Source organism: Alligator mississippiensis, chromosome 10 (genome assembly GCF_030867095.1).
Source record: "Alligator mississippiensis isolate rAllMis1 chromosome 10, rAllMis1, whole genome shotgun sequence".
Classification (NCBI taxonomy): domain Eukaryota; kingdom Metazoa; phylum Chordata; order Crocodylia; family Alligatoridae; genus Alligator; species Alligator mississippiensis.
Genome location: NC_081833.1, coordinates 68856874 through 68875926, shown reverse-complemented (window position 1 = coordinate 68875926; position 19053 = coordinate 68856874). Strand labels below are relative to the sequence as shown.

Sequence of the window (19053 nt, the reverse complement as noted above, 5' to 3'; positions counted from 1 at the left end):
CTAAATAGGTAGCCTTAAATCACTCATCACTTCAAGTACATAATGGTTTTCAAATTAAGGGCAAGAATTATTTATTGGCAAGAAAGCCATTTAAAGCTTTCTTGCCGGATTTTTATACAACTTTTAGTTTCCCATCTTGAGAGCAGGAAAGCCCATTTTATTTGTGAAATAAATATTGTGGGTCTGCCAGGGTATGCCCCAAACAGGGTTTATAATGCACGGCAGATGCTGAAATGGAGGGGAAATCAATTAGGATTTGGTTTTTGTTTTGTGTTGTTTTAAATCACAATTTTAATTTAGTTAAAATCCAGCCAACTGTGTGTCTCTAATGCTTAGATATATGCATTGCTAGTATTTGGCAATGGACACTTATAGTGCCTCAATTATGCAATGCTATCTAGTGTTTTGGCCATTTGGTTTTCTGGGGATTTAACCTACTGGGGTGATGGGCTCATGGAAGCTGGCCCTGGCCTCAAATTTGGGATGTTTTGGCAAAGTCAGTGATTCTGTGGAGGAAGCCGAGGTGTCGAAGGGGGGCAAGATCAATGAGAATGGATGTAACTTTCATAAAAGAGCCATTTTTAGTGAGCAGAATAATTAAGGCTTAAAAATAGAGAGGTTATTTAGATCTGCCTCGGGTCAGCTTTCAGTTCCACGACCCTGATGCACGCTGATGACAGAGGAGCTAATCAACTTCTTGCTAGCGCCAAGAAATCCCTGTGGACTCTACAAGCGGTCTCTTCCGATCATGTTCACAGACAGGCAAATTCAGTATTGCTCTGTCACACATCTGTGCAGTTTAGAGGCAGCACAGGTAAAGGTCCTTGGGACACAGGCTTACTTAGATTAGATGGAAAGAAAAAATATGTTTTTGCATCCTTCTGGACTTTGGAGGAAACATGGAGAATGCACCGATGACCCTTGCTGTACCATTAAGGGACTTATAGTGTACAGAGACTTTCACAGTGAGGGCAGTGCTCAGGCCAGTATTGCACTGACCCAAAGTTATCCTCTCTGGCGGTCCATTTGATGCATGAGGCTGGGTCTCAGTCCAGTTCTGGTACATCTGGGTAACAGACCATCACATTACCAATGAGGAGCCCCAAATGGGTATCAGCCTCAACAGAGAAGATGAGAATTGTCCCCATTCTCCCACAGCGAATAACAGCAATGTATTTGTATTATACTGTAGTCCCTAGGAACAGGCCCCCTGTGTTAGGTGCTGTACAGACATGCAAAGACGGTCCAATTCAGTGTTCATGCGCATCTGTGAGGCAGTTCAAGGGACCTTTGTATTGTCGTGCTGGTGCCCCCTGGCTTTCTCTTATTTCCAGGGAAAAAAAAGATGGCGAGTGCAGGCAAAGAAGCATCTCCTATTCCCGGTGTCTCTTTCTGTATCTTAAAGATGTTAGCATTTGCAACAAGAAAATGCAATCCTCCCAAATGTCTGCCTAGTCCTTTGCTCACACAAAGGGTACACCACGCTAACTGGTGAAGCTTTTATCTTCACCCTTCCAGATGAGCAGTCGTTTTTGGAATATTTACCTGTTTTTTAGAGTGCTTTTAACCCCAAAGCGTTCCATACACCGTGGGCCAAATCTTTAAGTTCTTATACCTCCATAGTCCTACTGATTTCCCTGTGTGTGTGTGTAAGTAGTGGGGGCCAGATTTTTTTTAAGCAGATGCTATCAAAGGCAATGGCCAAAACTTCACAAATTCTTAAACTCCTAAACTACCTTTTCAGGGCAGAGGCAGGGATCATGTGTCACCCATGCCAGCCAAGGTCCCAACCATCGTCTCCCTAATTTACCATTTTAAATATTGGAAGTGATACAGTAAAGGTAAATCAGTGCCCTTGTTCTTTGTGATGCCCATTGTAGGATTTTTTTAATGATGCCAGGGTCGTATATAAAATCCCAGAATACAGCAGGCAGGTTTATTGCTCTCCTGTGGGGAAACTAGTTTTGTCAAGGGGTGGCATTTTGAGATGAGAGCGAGAGGAACTGAACATCAGACAAAAGCGAGGGTGTTCAGCCCAGTTTTGTGTTAGGACTGTCTGCAGAACTCTCCATCTCGTATGATGTTTTACAATTTTGCTCTGTGCAAGTTGATGTGAAAGAGCCTCGATACTCTTTTTTTTTTTACCTGGATTTGTTTTACCCTATCCCCAGGATAGAAGAGACTTGTTTGAATTAATTGAATTAGTAGACGCATTGTTCAGAGAGCTGTGACAGCAATAACAGCGCGTTTGTAGCCTTTTTAATGTAGCCCCTTCATTGTTGCCGTTAACACCTAGGGGTACATTTTCAAAGCGCTGCATGGGGATTTAGTCACATGAGTTGCATTCACTTCAATAGCAGCCAGGGAGCTAAAACCCCTGTGCACAAAATTTTACCCTCTGGTGTCTCTGCTAGATACCTGCTTTGAAAACTTACCCTCTGGTGGGGTTGCCAGCCAGCTCTGAAGCGGGCTTGGGTAGATCCAGCCCTTTCGTGGAGAGGGAAGCAAATTACTCCAAACTGTGACAAATATAGGTGGACTGAGCATTTCTCCATAGAAATCTTGACCTCACCATGAGCCTGACTTGGGTTTGTGACTTGTAAATCACATTTGAGAACCTCTAGATGTACATGCACAGTTTCTTTCCTAGAAAGGACCACATTTGTGAGATGGGGAAAAATAAAGGAACGTTAAACCTTCTCATGGCTGGGGCATCTGCTTCCAAAGCTTCCGGCTGAGATGTATTGCAATAAACTGTAGAGACTTTTGTTAATGCAATAGTCTGGGGAGCTCTAGAATATGCCAGAGAGAAGCTGCTCCAGAATAGGATGGACCTGCACCAGAGACCCACCTGCAAAATCCTGGAGGGTGCTCAGTGACCCTAACCCTCGCCCAGGCCTCACTCATACCAGTTCTGGAGATCAGAAGAGTTTAGCCATGCTTCCTTCAGCAAGGGAAAGGCTTACCCCAGAGCCCTTTCAGAGAGGGGTTCAGTGCTGCTCTTAGCACACTATAGCTTTCAAAATGTTTTTTAGCATGGCCAAGTGCTGTTTTCGAGTGTGCATTGGTCTTTGCAGTGATGAGAGAGGTGGTGCGGGTGCTAAGGCACACAGTTAACATCTCAGAGGTTGCAAGCTTAAGTCCATAGCAAAAGTGCTCATAGTGTGTCCTGAAAGAGTCCAGTGAATCTGTGATTTCTGCTAAATACCTTGTCACAAGGACACACAAAAAAAGGATTGCAGTGGCTCTGGATGACAGCGTCACACCATTAACAACAACAAGAGCTTGCTCTTCTGTAGTGCAGTGCTATGACACCCTTTACCAAAGAGGTCGGGATCATTTACAGATGGGGAAGCTGAAACATAGGCAGGGATGTAATGTTACCCAGTGGGAGAGGTGGGACCTGAACCTCCCAGGTCAGTACTATTTACTCAGAGTATCCGTATAGCTGTAAGCGTGTTGCAGGGATCTAAGCACTGTCTGCAGTCCCTGTAGGCATCACTTATGAAGACTGTTTCAGCCAGGAGAGCATCATCAGTGAGGCCACACGGTGTATCACAGCAGTCCCTTTTCAGCCGTTTCTTTCCACTCCGTGTCCCAGATCTGAGCCATCCAATGCATGGGGTGCCGGGAACAAGCAGAGCACTATCTGCAGCAGCAGTCCTCATAGTAGTGAAAATGCATTGTAGTGGGAGCTCTTCCCATGGGCAAGTGCTGTGGCCAGAGAAAGTATGGCTATGGGAAAGTGAGTGAGATCAATGGGGAGGGAGGTACATAGACAACAAACAAGCAGATGGAAAATGTAAGTAAGTGGTGCCCAAATCTGCTCAAATTACTTCTGTAACCAATGTAATGGGATAGTATGGCCAAGAAATATGCAATAGTGAAGGCCCATTTGTTCTTGTGCCTTTAGGAACCAACCTCAAACCCTTTATGCAGAAGCTGTAGGGATGGTTCTTAGGTCATGGCTGTGGGTACTGTGCAATTTGCATTTATGTAATGGGGAAATTCACATTTCTGGAGAAAACAATCCTATCAACCCTTCCTGACAAATGTCTGTGATGCCATCTTCTTCGCTTCATAGGATCACAGGAAAATGGGGCTGGAAGGGACCTTACAAGGTCATGTAGCCCAGCCCTCTGCTCAAGGCCGCATTGTCCCTGACTACATCATCCCAGTCAAGTGTCCATCTGGGGTTTTCATCTGGGATTCCAGCTCAGATTTGAACCCATCTTGGCACCCATCTGTCTTCAGAGATGTAACTCAATAACAGACTGCATGGAAGAAGACCTTTCATCCCAAAGAACTTCATAAACTATGTTCATATGACAGTAAGCAGATCCAGGGTGGGAAGACAGAAGCTGACCAAAACGTATGATGCTGAACAGAGAGAAATTTTGTCCAAGAGGTTTAAAGTTGCACCAGAAAGATCCACATAGAGAAAAATCGACTGAGCTCAATTTGTTTGGATCAGGGGGATATAAAACTCTGTCATTCCCACTGAGACTTGAGCCAGTGAATCAAATTAGAGATGCAGCAGCTGAAATGAAAATGTATGGTTTCTTCTGTACAGTCCCTAAAGAATAGAGTTTAGTAACCAGATTTTATTGAAATAAAAGAAGAAAAAACATATTGTTCTCTGTACAGTAGTTCATTTTGTTTTCCAAAGTAATTAATGCATTAAAGACACAGTATATTTATTTTATACCCTGCTTACCATTGCATAATCATCTCAACTAAAATGCTTGTCCATACGATAAAGCCAGCATGTTTGGGGGGGGGGGGGGGTTCTCCTCCTAAGTAGCTTTACAAGTTAAGCTTAACTTTGATGTCTCAAAAATTTTGGATTAGAATTTATTTTGGCCATTATACCACTGTCCTTCTGAAACTGTACCAAGAGGAAATAAGTCGTTCAACAGGACAGTGGCAGTATTGTGTATTATGGGGAAATGTTACCTTTGCTCAATTTGCAGTGGCAATGGAACATCAGCAAGGGAATGGCGTGGAAGGGGAAATAACAACTCCGTTGTTTTAGAGAGCTCGAACGTTTAAAAAGAACGTTTAAAATATGGAAAACCAAGGTAAATAACCTCTTTATCCTTGCAGCCATGTCATCCCAGGCTCTTGTTTTTTTCAGGCTACTTATATTAGGGGAAGACCACTATGCTAGATTGAATGACCAACAAGGACTAATTGTTTGTGACTCATTAGGGCTCAGTTCTCTCAATTGTCACAAAGCTGATGCTCTGCCAGTGCTGTAGGGTGCTGTCATGGTGCTGAGTTGATGACCTGAATATTTCTAGCCATTCAAATTTTTCTTCCCCGCCCTGGCCCGAGTACAAGCATTTTCTAAATTTCCAAGCTCTACAATTAGGAATGAATGTAGTATTTTTTTTTTTTAGTCACGTCCCTACCTCCTAACCTCCATGCCCTGCCCCTCAACTTCATGGCAGTTGTACTTCTTTGGTGAATACAATAGTTACTGTATATATCAGGCTAAATAGTGGTGAAAGGTTTGTTCTTGTGGAAATCCCCAAATCCAGAAAACCGATGCATGATGCCCATTTCTATTATTCTTGTGCTTCAACAAGAGATTGTAAATGGCTGTCTTGTGCTTGTTGGCCAGAGGTTATGTCTCTCTCTTGTGCCTCGGTGAATAGAAGACTAAGCCAGCTGGTTTCCTCAGTTATCTGGGCATTGCCCTCATGAGGAAGGGACCTTGGGTTAGCATGGAGGTGGTGCAGTGCTTCTATTCCACCTTCCATCTCCGCTCGTATTGTGGCAGATGTTGTATAAGGGTTTCTGCATGCTGGATATTTCTAGTTGCCAGAACGGTCTACTTGGGCCAAACCCATCAAAAACATTCAAACCGCTCTGCAGCATGGGACCAAACTCACCCAGCAGACTGCAACTACCTCCCGATGGCACTGCCATCTTTACCCTCTGCTTCCCACCTCTTGCCTATGCCGAATGCTGCTCAGAATCGGGCCTAGTGGCTTTTCTTACTCACCCAAAGGGCTCTCTTCGTTCCCTTTAGGATTGCTCACATCAGTCAAGACAGAATTGGCCGGTGCTAGTTTTGAAGGTGATCGTTTGTGGCCTTCCACCTCACCCCGCACTGGCCCGAGCGGTATCGTACTGCAGTGCACAGTATATTGCCGATTGCTTCAACAGTACTTGGAGGGGAGGAGGGAATTCACTCATCCTATTAAACACTGCCAGGACATCAGCCAAGAATGGCACAGGCTGTTAGTTTATTTTTGAAATGTTGTGTGTCTTTGCCTGATCTGAAGTCACTGGACTGCAGGACTTTTGGCAGGATTCTTCCCCCTCCCCTTTCTTCAAGCTGTTTTGAAGGCTGCCTTCAAGCCAACAGGGTTCAACGGAAAAGGGTCTCTATCTGGATATGAATTACTTCTTTCAAAAATGCCGTTACCTGATACAATCAAGTGCCGTAAAAAAAAAATCACTATAGTTTTTTGGGCAGGCTTTCAAGAGCTCGCATGCTGCTTTCTCAGGTATGTCAGGCATTTTGCAAATAAACCAGCATGTTGCAGAGGGAGGGCAGATAATGTGTATATTCAAACAAGCGCTGCATTTGGAATTGGTGCCTCTGGTTCTTAAACAAAATCTGCGTTTTACATCCTCATTAAGAGCGGTGACTTGCTGCCATTTTCATGAAAATCCAGCCGTTTACTTTTAAAGTAAATTAAAGCAAATTTCTCTGCGGTGACAAGTCAATAAAACAATGCAAGGCTCAAGGTTTTCAATTGCCCAACATCTGTTCCTTGTTTCTGCTGTAGATCTAAATACTCCTGTGAAGCTGACAGGTGAGCCAAACTGGAGCCAGTGGCTGACATGGCATTGTTGGTTTTTGCTAATCGGCTGTGTGCACTATCCCTTTTCCGAAAGCCTCATTTAAGAGTTTCTGGCGGCCGCCGCAAACCCAGAGCTCCATTGACACAGAAGCCCTGGCCAATCAGGCCTCACATCAGTGGCTCTGATTCTGTGCTTTATTGCTTGAAAAGGAGGAGGCTATTCCAAAATAATGTAAGTGGTGAACCAGGCTGGTTATCCACATCTCAAAACGCCAGTCAGTGCAAATGAGAACTGCCATGTCCCTCATCTTCTGTCCAAGCCGCCCACACCACTAAAAACACCTTAAAAAGGAAGGAAAGGGAAGGGAATGCAGAACATTTTTGTGCAATGGTGGGAACGAGGTTGCTGTAAAAACCTGGCTCCAACCACTTCCACAGTCTACTCGAGTTCAACATGTTTGCCTTGCAACGTTGCACTGTGGTCTCAGAAAAAGAAAGCAGAGGTAAAAACAACCCATTAGAGCCAGTTTGTGTTTAAACAGGGGCAGAATACAAAACGGCGATGCATGTATTTTTTCAGTGGTTTTGAGAATTTGGGGATTTCTGGGCATGAGTGTTGGCTTCCTGCTGCATCAAGTGTTTGAGTGTGGATTCGCTTTGCGTGGGAAAGTTGGTATAACAAAAAAACGGAGAGGAAAATATCTGTTGGGAAAGCTGGAGGCCGCTGGAAGATTTTCATTTGGGCAAAGTACTGCAGCAAAAAGGATCTTCTTCTTCTGTTTTCTTTTAGGAAGACTCTCTGGCTTCAAATGCTTACCATTGGCTTTCTTTGCGGGAGGGACAGCCATGGAGAGGTTGCTGTAGGTATATTCAATTTGAAGAGTTTGTTCAGGTATTTTTTTAAAGACCTCAAAATAAAAACTAGGAAAGTTTGAATCCCAAAGGTCAGGAAAGGTTCAGGTGCCCAAGGAATTCTGTTTGGACTCTCTCCCACCCTCTGTGTACGTGGTCTGTCCTTCCTCCGGGACCCTTCTCTCCTCAGATTTGGACTCCCCTCGAGTTGAAACAGCTCAGCACTTTGACAGATCCTTGGCTGTCCCACTTCAGTCCTTCAGATCTCCATGGTCATGAGTGTAGACAGATCTGCCTTTAAAAGGATGCAGTTAGGTCCCCACCACCGTATTCACAGGACCCACTTGGTGGGAGCTCGTCCTTTGCCAGGTCCTGTCAGCAGCGCTCCCTGCATCTCCTGGGTGGATGTTACTGTTGTGTTGCATTGGCCTTTGTCATATGTGGAGCAGAGATGACAGCTCACTGAGCCATTTGCAAATAGCTGTTTCCTCATGCGACTCAATAACAGTAATATGGTTCAAAACTGGCCTAAGGAGGACAAAAGAAATGTTGACATCCAGTCCATCCAAGGAGATGTCTTTTAATGATGGTGCCTTTTGCATTTGATACCTGAGCACTAGAATTTCATTTCAAATTCCCTTTTTTTAGCCGGCTTACCTTTATAAAACAAAGCTGTCCTGACTTTGCCAAGGAATCACATACTGGTAAGACTGCCCTTCCAGGGTATTTTGCTCATGTATTACCATTCAGAAAAAAGGAAGACTAAGCTAGCTTCTGTATCTAATGGCCAGATCCAAAGTCAACTGAGGTCAATGGGAGGCTTTGTATCAGGCCCTCCGTTCACGTTTTCACCACCAGCAAGTGGATTCTGCAGGGACACAGTGGATTATATGTCAAAGACAATGCACAGATGCATCTTTTCAACGAAGGTGCTTCCTGGGCACGATCTGACTCCGGGCTGTCTGCATTCAGTGCAGAAAAGGAGCCTACTGCAATCAGAGTGACTCAGGACTATGGAAGCAGAGTGATACAGGATTTACCTGAAACATCCTGGCCTCTTCTTATTCCAGGAGGTCAGATGCCCTAAGGGGCAACAGCTTCTAAGGAAGCTCATTTAAAATTTAAGGCACTTTAAAGAAGGAAAGAAAGCACTGCAGTGTTTTAAATGGCAAGTAGGAAACAAGCGGATCTATACAGTCCGGGGAAAAACATCCTTGGGTCTATTGAAAATAGATGTAGGCAAACAGGAAGAAATGCTAAGGTATGGGTAAACTGACTGTAATTGGGGTGCCACACATACATAGGTGAGGTTAGAGGATCAGATCATTCCCACAAACTCCCTGCGGGACGTGTCTCAGAAGGAAGATGTCCCTAAATCTTTTGTCAGAGGTAGCACAGTCTTCTTCCAAAGCTAGCAGAGATCCACAGGGCTATGTAGCTACATCATGATTGTAGTTCCTGGTGCTCTCTGCCCCATTTGGCAGCACAGGTCCTGGAGAGCACCAGGGCCTTCCTGGGTATAAAGAGATGGAGCTCTTCATCTCTGTGATGGTTTTGTCTTGACCATTTCCTTCTCCAGCCTCCAGTGTTAACTGGATTACGAAGGGAGGCACTATGTGGAAGGAGGGTAAGCTCTGTGGGACCTGCTGAGCCCTCTTTCTGCATGGGTGAAGTAAGGATATCTGCATATAGAAGGTCCTCTCCATGTGTAGGACATGATTTGGTTCAAGGATACTTCTGAAGACTGGATGGAAAGGGAGAGTTACAGCCTGTTTGTGGGTCATAATCACATCCTGTATAACTGGGGTCCTGCAAACTATGCATCTAGTGAGTATGGTTGGCAACTGAGGGCCTGACTCAAAATTTAGCTGCAGATATTCTTGAAGAAGCATTTATTCATGCAGTGAACGGCTTCACTTCCTTTCAGGAAAGTCACCTTCTGTTATTTCACTTGGCAGCTCCATCCTTTGCTTCAGTCAGATGGAGTCCAATGAAAAACAGAAATCCATTGAAGAGAAGTATCCCCACAAACCAGGACTTTAACAAATTCTTCTGGTAGAAAACTAAACTTCCACAAGACAATTTGAACAAGGAAGGGTGCACAGGGAGATCTCCATTTCTCAGCTGGATCTCCCTAAGCGGTAGTTACCCAAGGCCATGCAAAAGCAGTTCCCATTTTCTTCTCTTGTCCTTCAGGCGTTTGCCTCACCTTTCGCCAGGTGAAACCGTAGTCTCGCCTCTTTCATATGTATCGGTGCACATGTGCTGCAATGCCAACAATCTGACCCTGCAGCAATAAAAAAGGCCTTGTTGGGGGGAAACATGGAAAACAGAGCAATTGTGTAGAACCAAATGTTTTGGCCAAGAAACGAACCCAAGGAAATTCAGATGCAGTATCTGTTTATTGCAAACCTTTAGTACAAAAGGTCACAGATACAGATGCTGGAGGAGTCTGTTTCTGTTCTGCTTAGTGCCACGCAAAATGCACACGCCTCTGTATCTCTCTGCACACTTCTTGCTTTCATGGCTAGCTGCGTGGCAAAAGGAAAGCCGTGTAAACACCTTCGGAGATTGCTGCTGCCCACCTGCATGCTCTGCATAGCTTATTTTTTTGTTTTTTGTTTTTTCTTTTAGGGCCTGATGCACTTCTTGCTGAATTCAAAGGGGAGGCTTCCTTCAACTTCAGTTTGAGCGGGCCCTTAATATATACTTACCGGTGGCATGTATATGCACCGTATGAATGCTGTTAACGTTGGACCTGATCCTGCCATGGGACAGATGTTGTCCATTGGAAAGGGCTCAGTGCTAGGCAAAATGGAAATGTTTTGTCTAATGAAGCCTACAGATGGCATATGCAAAAATAATGTAGGATTCAGCTCCTTTGCGGGGTCAAGTGCCTTCCCTGCACTGGGAAGGAGGGTGTTTGTGAAGTAGCCAAGGGTATATATATATCAGCAGCAAACAGCTGAGTTGTTCCAGGTGTGTGCCGAGGCTTTTATTTAAAGGGCACCGCCTCTCCCATCGGTTGCTCAGGACTGCCAGCGAGCTCCAGCTGAGCGGAGAAGCAGTGCCCTTTGAAATCAAAGCCTCAACAAATGCACGAGTGGCTCATGCTTAATTCAGCAACCAGCCGGGCATTACGCAGGTTGCAAAGCCCCTGGATAGACCGGGTCTGGGTTCTGCTGTCCCGCCGTGCTGGTGGGGCAATGCTGAGGTTGTCCAGTTTATCCAGAGGAGACAAGTGGTGCCTGTAAAACATGCTCACACTTTTTGAGAGTCTCTCATTGCATTTATCACGGGCCTCAAAACACCCCTGCGAAGCAGAGAAAGACCGCATGGACAAAGACCGTTTCACCCACCAGTGGAAAGAAGCAGCAGTGTAACAGCCTAGCCCAGCATCATCCAGAGCTTGGGGCACCGTAGGAAGTGAATAATACACCTGTATCTTGTTGAGGTTGCAGGGGGTGGAATTCAAGCTAGGCAGAGTTTAATTACCACAGCTCAAATCTGGTCAAAACATCTAGCTTGGCAGCCTTCCCCTTATTAAATTTCCCGTGGAAGCTGTAGCTTCCTCTGCTGCTCTTTCTATTCAAAAGATGACTCATCTGGCACCGCTCTCCCTAATGCCACGCTGGCATTTTGGCTTAGTGCTCCCTCAGTGGATGAACACTCGCTATTGACTGGCTATGGAAGATCTCTCCCTTCATGCAGCGCCCCTTACAGAGGTCTCATTTGGGTACTGATTTGGTTCACTTGACTATCTGGTAAGCCTTGCAGTGTCACACGCACCAGTCGGGACCAACCGCAATTCAGGAGGAAAGCTTTGCTTCGGCAGCAGATGGCTGCCATTAGCAGTGCGACGTCGGCAGCAGTCTCACCGGTACGCTAGAGGGTTTCGGGTCCCGCTGCTCTAAGGGGATTTGGGATGATACTGCTGCTGACACCACAATGCAGCACAGAGGAGGAGGATTCGGTGCGAGAGCTGCTGCCGTGCAGAGGAGTCGTTAAAGTGGTGTCTGTTCAGGTGGATGCTAAAGTTCCCATTGCATTTTCGGGTAACAATCCCCTCAAACATATGCTAGGGTCTAAAATTGTCACTAACTTCAATGCAGGATTCAGCTCGCAGAGTCCACTCTGTTCCGCAGTATATGCCGTTGTTTCCCTAAACAGTCACGTTGGTGCCTGAGATCTTATTCATTAAGGAAAAACTCCTTCCCTTATATCGAGGTCCTAGCTCTGCTTGCTTTAGAGCAAAAGGAGCTGTATTACAGTATTGCCCTTTGACTGGTATTTTCTAGCCTGATACGTAATTTTAAAGTAAAAAAATGTGGAGCCCAGAACTGAGGTTTTACTTAGTGTGTGTGAATACCTTATATAAATTCCCTTGAATTTCCTTAAAGCATCACTGTATGCAGTTTATTATAAAACTGTACTTACTGTATTTTATGTCCACTATAATTGGTTGTTTCATCAGATTCAGACTATATTCATGTATAATAGGGACTGGCTCCGGACAGAAAAGATGAATTGTTAATCAAGAAAGTTTGGGAATTAAGATTTTAAACATACAGTACTAGATATATGTGCGATATTTAGAAGTACATCTAAAAGGACTTATGCAATGTGCTTTAATCAAATCTTGAAAAGAAATTGCCCAATAAATCAAATCTGGAAAAGAAATTGACCAATAAATCAAATCTGGAAATGAAAGTGACGGATAAATCAACTCTAAAAAAGAAAACAACTAATCTATCAAATTCATGGTATGTTTATTAAAGTAAAGAATTGCTTTGTATATGACTGATTCTGTGTACAACCATCATGTTAATTAAGTACTTGTGATTCTTCAGTAACAGATAATGTGCTTAGACATGCACACCTCTATATATCAGGTGAACATACATCTCTCTTTGGTTTTTTTACACATTCAAACACAGTATGTATTATTTACTTGCCTCTATCGCTGTGCCTCTGTGCAGAATCTCACCATTTCAATCTTTGTACATTTCCAGAATAGAAAAGCTTCTGATTCCAACTGTTAAAATGTCAAATTTTTTTTGTTGGTCAAGTCATATCGTAAGCATGATGAGCCATGTCTCATTCTGAAAGCTTCCCACTTCTAGTTTCTGATCCTAATTGTGTACGAGCAACAGCACGAACTTCTTTGGCTAATTCATAGACTTTTGATAGACAGCTTTGGTCCAAAGCATATTTTCAAGATCAAGACTATAAAAAATCTCACTATGGAAAAATCATCATTTGCCTCACTGACTTTGATTTACATCTATGTTACAGAGCCATGAAATTTAAAATAAGATGACCTAAATTGTCCTATAATAATGTGGGCATGGATGTGTAGTCCTGGTGGCATAGCTTCCCTGTCACTGTACCAAATGAAATCTAGTTTTTAGTGCCAATCAGTTCGGCATCGTTAACCCTTTGAGAATGTTATTAGAATTCCCACAAAGCTTTTCATCATGTAACAAATGTTTTCAGACTAAACTTGTCGAGGTCGAAGAATCCAGGCCACTAAGATTTAGGACATTTTTGTCCTCTGCAATAGCATGCATATATTTTCCATTGCACCAAATACAAGTTATTAGCATAGGCTGTAAAAGGCTTGCAGAAATGTAGAATTCAAGTAAAAAATCAATCTGTCTGGAACAGTCCCCAACACAGAAGGAGGAGAAGAAATGTGCCCTCCTCCCTTTTTTTCTTCTCTTGTGCTATGTAGTGAAGAGATTGCTCTGTATCTGAATCAGTCAGGATCCAAAGCATGAAAATTACTTTGCATTTGCTGTAGCGTTATAGTGCTTGATTCTGATTTCTTTTTTCCCTAGTTCATGTTGTTCCTTTTGCCAATAAGTGTATGTCTGAATTGAATTGAAAAGTAGCATATTAAAGAAGTGGTTTTCATAGCTGTTTATGTCTTTCCATCTAAAGAAGTGCGAGAAAAGCAATCAGAATTTGGGACCAACGCACTAAAGCAAGAGTTATCAGCAAAAGCATCTTGCCATTGGTGCGCTGAATATTTGCATACCTAGTTTGTTTGAATTAGTCTAGACTAAACTAATGTATTTATGGAACCCGTTTCAGCCTGTGGTCAGACATGTAAAGAATAATAGCTGATTTAGTTTAGTGGGAAAAAATTATTCACCTGCTCAGCTTTACGCCATTGAGTGTTGTCAAAAGGTAGTATCTATAACCCTGACTCTGGGGGTGTTTACTCTCCGTCTCTCTGTCTTTCAACATATGGCATCTAGGTGACTTGTGATGTTGTGAGTGAGGTTGATGGAGTGAAACGGAAGAGCTTAAAGGCTGCCAAGAAGGGAAGATAAGTTAAAAACAATAATATTATCACTTTAGGAAATGGGCCTGATACCTGCTGATGGAATTAGCTCTCGCTATTGAACATGCTTGCAATGACCGACCTTTGAAGGTGAAAATAATTGGGCGTCATTCTTAGACTTTTATTTATTACAACTTAAGTACCATGAGACTAATGCCCCTTAAGGTGAGCTTAGCTTGAAAAAGGGAAATGTGTAAGAAGTCTGGGTAGTAGTCCCAGGTCCCCCTCTAGTAGCTAGTCCAGAGAAAGTATAATATCCTACTATTGGTAAGGGCATAACTGTTGTTACTCAGCTAGATTAGCCTGTGCTATTTGGTGCTAGAGGACCCAAGTTAACTCTGTGCTGATGACCCACAATGCACGGTGCACTTATAATGTTATGTACTGTACGTGTTGTAATGTTCCTGTCTGTCCGCATGTCCAGGCTGGGCAGATAATCTATCATGTCCAAGGAAAGGATAGAAATAAATGTGTGTGTCAGAAAAGACTAGTGTACAAGTTACAGGACTGCGGACGGCAATTTGAAAGTACTGTGTTTGAATCTAAGTGGGGTAATGCTGCCTGGTTTTCACCACTCTGGATCTACAAGAAACTATTTATTTTCACCCTTCTGCACTACTTCATCTTAATCTTGATAAACGTGTTCCCCAGGTATAGGGCTGTTTTGAAATGGTGGCACCTATGAAGTGCAGCTCCCTACAGTCTTTCCCTTTTCTTATCCTTAGGCCATGGCCAGTGCTCAAAATATATGTTAAGGGTTGTGTGTGTGTGTGTGTGTGTGTGTGTGTGTGTGTGTGTGTGTGTGTGTGTGTTTTGCTTCTTTATTTTTTTGCAGTTGAAAACCAGATGCCAGCATGTGATTTGTTTTTGGCTCATGCATTGCCAAATATATATTCCATATAAAAAACATGTGGAATTACAAACAAGTGAGGTTCCCAAATGCATGTGGACATAGCCTCAAAGTCTCAAGTGACGTGGGTACATAGGCTGCACTGCACCAGCTGGCGCCTAAAGCCTTTACAGAGAGCGTTTGTGATCCTTTCCATCAACGGCTCCTTCCCATTAGATGTTGCCTGTGTAAACATTATTTTAACTCCATCTTGGGGCTGCCGAGCTGATTGAAAATGAATGGTGAAGCAATAGTAGGAGAGGAAATGCAATGGACTTATTGCACGTGTGGATTACTGGCTTTCAGGAGTGATATTCTGCCTTCTTAAAATATTAAGCCAAATGCATTTGCTTTTCATCCCCGGAGACCAGGAATCAAAACCTGTTCAATTTACAAGTGAACACGAGTCTAGTTCTATCAGTTAAGCTGCTGCTCCAAATCACAAAACCAACATTTAGTTTAGAAAAATTAGCAGGCTGTGCTCCGTAACCCCAGAGTAGCTGTGGCAGAGGAGATCTGGAGGCCCTCTTGCCTTTACCTTGGTATTGGTATGCATCGGCAGTTTGGGGGAGGCATACATATCACCTTAGGATTTTCTCTGTCTGTTGTTCTTTCATTTGGATGAAGGCCCTCCCTCCATCCATCATCCCTGGCTTCCTCTTGTAATCATGTGTCTCAGCACTTCCTTCAACACGGGTGCTGTCCTGAACCTAGACCTACCATTTCAGACAAAGAAAGCCAGTTTTCAGAAGTGAAAGGTTGTCTAACATTGTGCCCTATAGGATCCTTTTCTGATATATAAAGTATTTAACATTTGTATGGAAGTCTGCAATGCTGTGGGAAATCCTCTGTCCCTTCTTGTATAGTATCTTTGTAATTATTTTTGCAGTCTTTATTTAACTCAGTCGAAATGAGCCTTTGGAGAAGTAGTATACTTCAGAAAACAAAACCAACACAAAACTAGAATATGCCTAAGAACAAGTGCTTGAAATATATAACTAATCATAATTGAACCCTTTTTGGTTGATGCAACATCTAAAATATATTTGGAATAATGTACAATATGAAAAAGGCTCTTCTTTGAAGCTCTGAAAATAGAAGCAACATATAAAATGTGTTTGTAAATAGGATGAGACCTTGGCACTCACAACTTGTATGTCAAGTTTTATTTCTGATGCAATTTGAAATGGTTTAACTTAAAATTGAATGCAAGAATCTACCTAGATGCCAGGCAAAAAAGTTCATGAGCTCCAGGAAAAAAAAGCTTTGTTAGGTCTGTTACTGAAATCAGATTTTTTTCTTAAATGCTATTAAGACTGAATAGTAAATATTTATTATAAAACCCTCTGTGATATTGGGATGAAAAGGACTATGTAAAAAAATAGTATACCTAGTAGGAAAGCCATCTCTCTTGCTTCAGTACCATAATATATTAGGCATGGGGCAGGTGAAGTAAAATGTCACTTGAGCCTTTGGAAATGAACCCAAATGAAACATTTCTGAGGTTTGAAAAAGTTTGGTTAAGTTTCTTCTTCAGTTTTTGTCTTTGTGCTCCACACAGCATTTCCAACCTGTCTGAAAATACTCAGGGAAATGTCTTAGGGATGAAAAAGAGAAAGCACCCCAAAGCCTATGGAAACAGATCCTTCACTGGTACAAATCTCCATTGACATCAGCTCAGGATGTCACCTATTGAGTAGACGTATGAAACTATTTTATAGGAGAAGCTATTATTCTCTATGACATTTTATGGGAAGGCTCCAGAAAACTAGAGAAATGCCATAAGTCTTTATTAAATTCTTCATAATGCAAGTGTTGCCAGCTCTTGGGATTTTATTGTAAATCTTGTGATAATAGATGTTTTCCTTAAATGTCCTGGAGACTTTTGATTCAATGAGAATTTCAGCTTTTTTTTAAACATAAAACATGTTTCTAGCCGTTGTGGTTAGAAGAGTGCTGGCTTTCCTAATAGTGCTGGTTTTTTACATAGTCCTTTTCATCCAGCTATCACAGAGGGTCTTATAATAAACACTGATAATTCAGTTTTATTATCTGCCAAGCCAGATTCCTTTAAGAAAAATGTGACTTGGGTGCACCAAGAGGCAAATAAAATGAACCCTAAATTCATATTTAAAAGCAATATTTTGATTTTTAAGTCGATCCTTTGATATTTGGAAGAGCTGGCAAGACTGGGAATTTCCATATAGCTCTTCCTGGCCAAAATCAGGCTGTAATGGAAGGGGTTTTTTTTTTCTTTCTTTAGCATGATTGGATGCAGAAACACTGGGACTTCAGCATTTCCCAACTCTCTCCTGATCTAATGATTTGCAGGCCAGACTTTCCTTGCAGCTTTGGATAAGCATCCAAAGTTTGGGTGATTATTCAATATAAACCTCATGTCTGATTATCCTCTCCCAGACCACACGGCATCTCGGCTCAGATCAATGGAGTGGACTTTCCTGGCCTTGCACACAGTAATGTTCTGCAGTTGAGGTTGTCTCTTATCTGCCCCACTAATTGGCCAGACCTAGGAAAGCTCTGCGGTGTTGCAAAGAGGATCCCATTCCCTTTCCGCAGCAGATTCTGGACCTACAGGTAGGGCAGCCACTGATGCATCCCAGAATACAGGACATCCCCTTGGTGAGGGGTAGGCCCCCTTGGCCAATCAGTGGTGAGGGGTGGAGCCACCGCCTCCTTGACCAATCACAAAAGAGGGGTGGGGCCACTGGGCCCCTTGGCCAATCAGAAGCAAGGGGTGGGGCTGCCACAAAAAAAGCCACCTCCCTCCCTTCCTGCCCCCACCACTGGGAACCCTGCTCCTCCTGGCTGTGCACCGCCCTACCTTTTGGCACAGCCAACTGAATCACGAGGACAAATGATTGGCATGTATTTCCACCAGTGACCTGAAACTCAGGACTTTTTGCAGTCCGTTCTTCATTTAGACATGGGCAGGGGACAAAGGGTTTAAAAACAGGATGGTCCAGTATAAAACAGGACCAATGGCCCCCCTACCCACACACAAAGGATCATGAAGGACCTGCACCCCCATCTTCTTCCCCCTTAGGTAGGAGAGCCTGCCAAAACCACTGCCTCCAAGGCCATCCAAAGGGGTGGAGACACCTAGAAAGCAGATGAGTATGCACATGGGCTGCTGGAGGATGTAGTTTCCTGGTGTGGTTTTCTGAGCATGCTCAGAAAAGAACTACATTTCCCAAGATGCATAGCAAGGAACCCTTTATATCAGGCTGCTGGAGGGGGCAAGGTAAGAATTTGTTGACCTGCATGGATAGCATGTCCTCTCCTTACCAGCCCTCAATATTTCAGAGGCAGACTGTCCCCCCCACCATGCACACTTTGTCTCTCCAAGAGGTCAAGGCAGAAGTCCCTCTTCTGCAAACCCTTTCTTCTCCTGTGTGCCACGGAGGTGCAAGAACCAATCTCCCTCTATGCCTCCTGCTACAGGAGGGACCAGGAGCGCCTGTGACCGGAGGCAATTTGAGACTCACCAGGATGCCGGGTATGTAGAACTGACCATAACGGGACAAAACCAGCCTATGCAATTCATTTAGTAAACAATCATTATCAAAATCAGACTGTAAAATGAAAACTCATTAAGTTTTGTATTGTGGTCAACTCTGTTGATGTTAATCAAGAACCTTGTGATAGTTTGGAGTTTCCCATAAAGCCTCAGCTCCTGGAGTCATGGTATTTACCCTGAAATCTCAGCTTCCATCGGTATGTAAGAAAGTAAAATGTTCACCATTTGTTGAAAATATGATCTAAGTGCACCCAGAGAGATCGTAGTGTTGGTTTGTTAATAAATCTTGTGGAGTTTTTGAATACATGTTGTTGGCCATATGAATCTGTCAGTGGCTGTATAGTTTGCGGCAAAACCTTTGGTGTTTCATATTCTGATGATTACACATGGAGTGCAATGGGTTGTCATGCACTGGACGGTTTGGAGACTGAGAGGCATGCAGTGATGTTAGACCAGCATCAGACTTGTGAGGGAGAGGTCACATCCTGAACCTCCGAATTTTAGTCAGTAGGAAACAGAGGGTCTTTGTAAAGTGACTGTGCCTTGTACTGACCACCCAGGTAACTAAACTCTATGGCCTTGCAACAGTGACAATATCCCAGTCTCT

The 19053-nt window shown here is 43.4% G+C and overlaps 1 protein-coding gene across 10 annotated transcripts in view; it reads left to right on the top strand.

Annotated features, from left to right (window-relative positions):
- The window catches only part of MAF (MAF bZIP transcription factor), a 236335-nt gene that overhangs the window by 20789 nt on the left and 196493 nt on the right, over window positions 1-19053 (top strand). Inside the window, exons 3-4 of one of the 10 annotated variants that reach the window (XR_002090476.2) lie at window positions 7609-7678; window positions 10305-13588. The exons of 5 other annotated variants lie outside the window; for them this stretch is intronic. The gene's annotated coding sequence lies outside the window, so the exon portion shown is untranslated. Of the gene's footprint in view, window positions 1-4084; window positions 4631-7608; window positions 7679-10304; window positions 13589-17171; window positions 18749-19053 lie in introns of those variants that run through there. 4 more of the 10 variants (XR_002090473.2, XM_059713892.1, XM_014609274.3 and 1 more) reach the window with 4 other exon arrangements.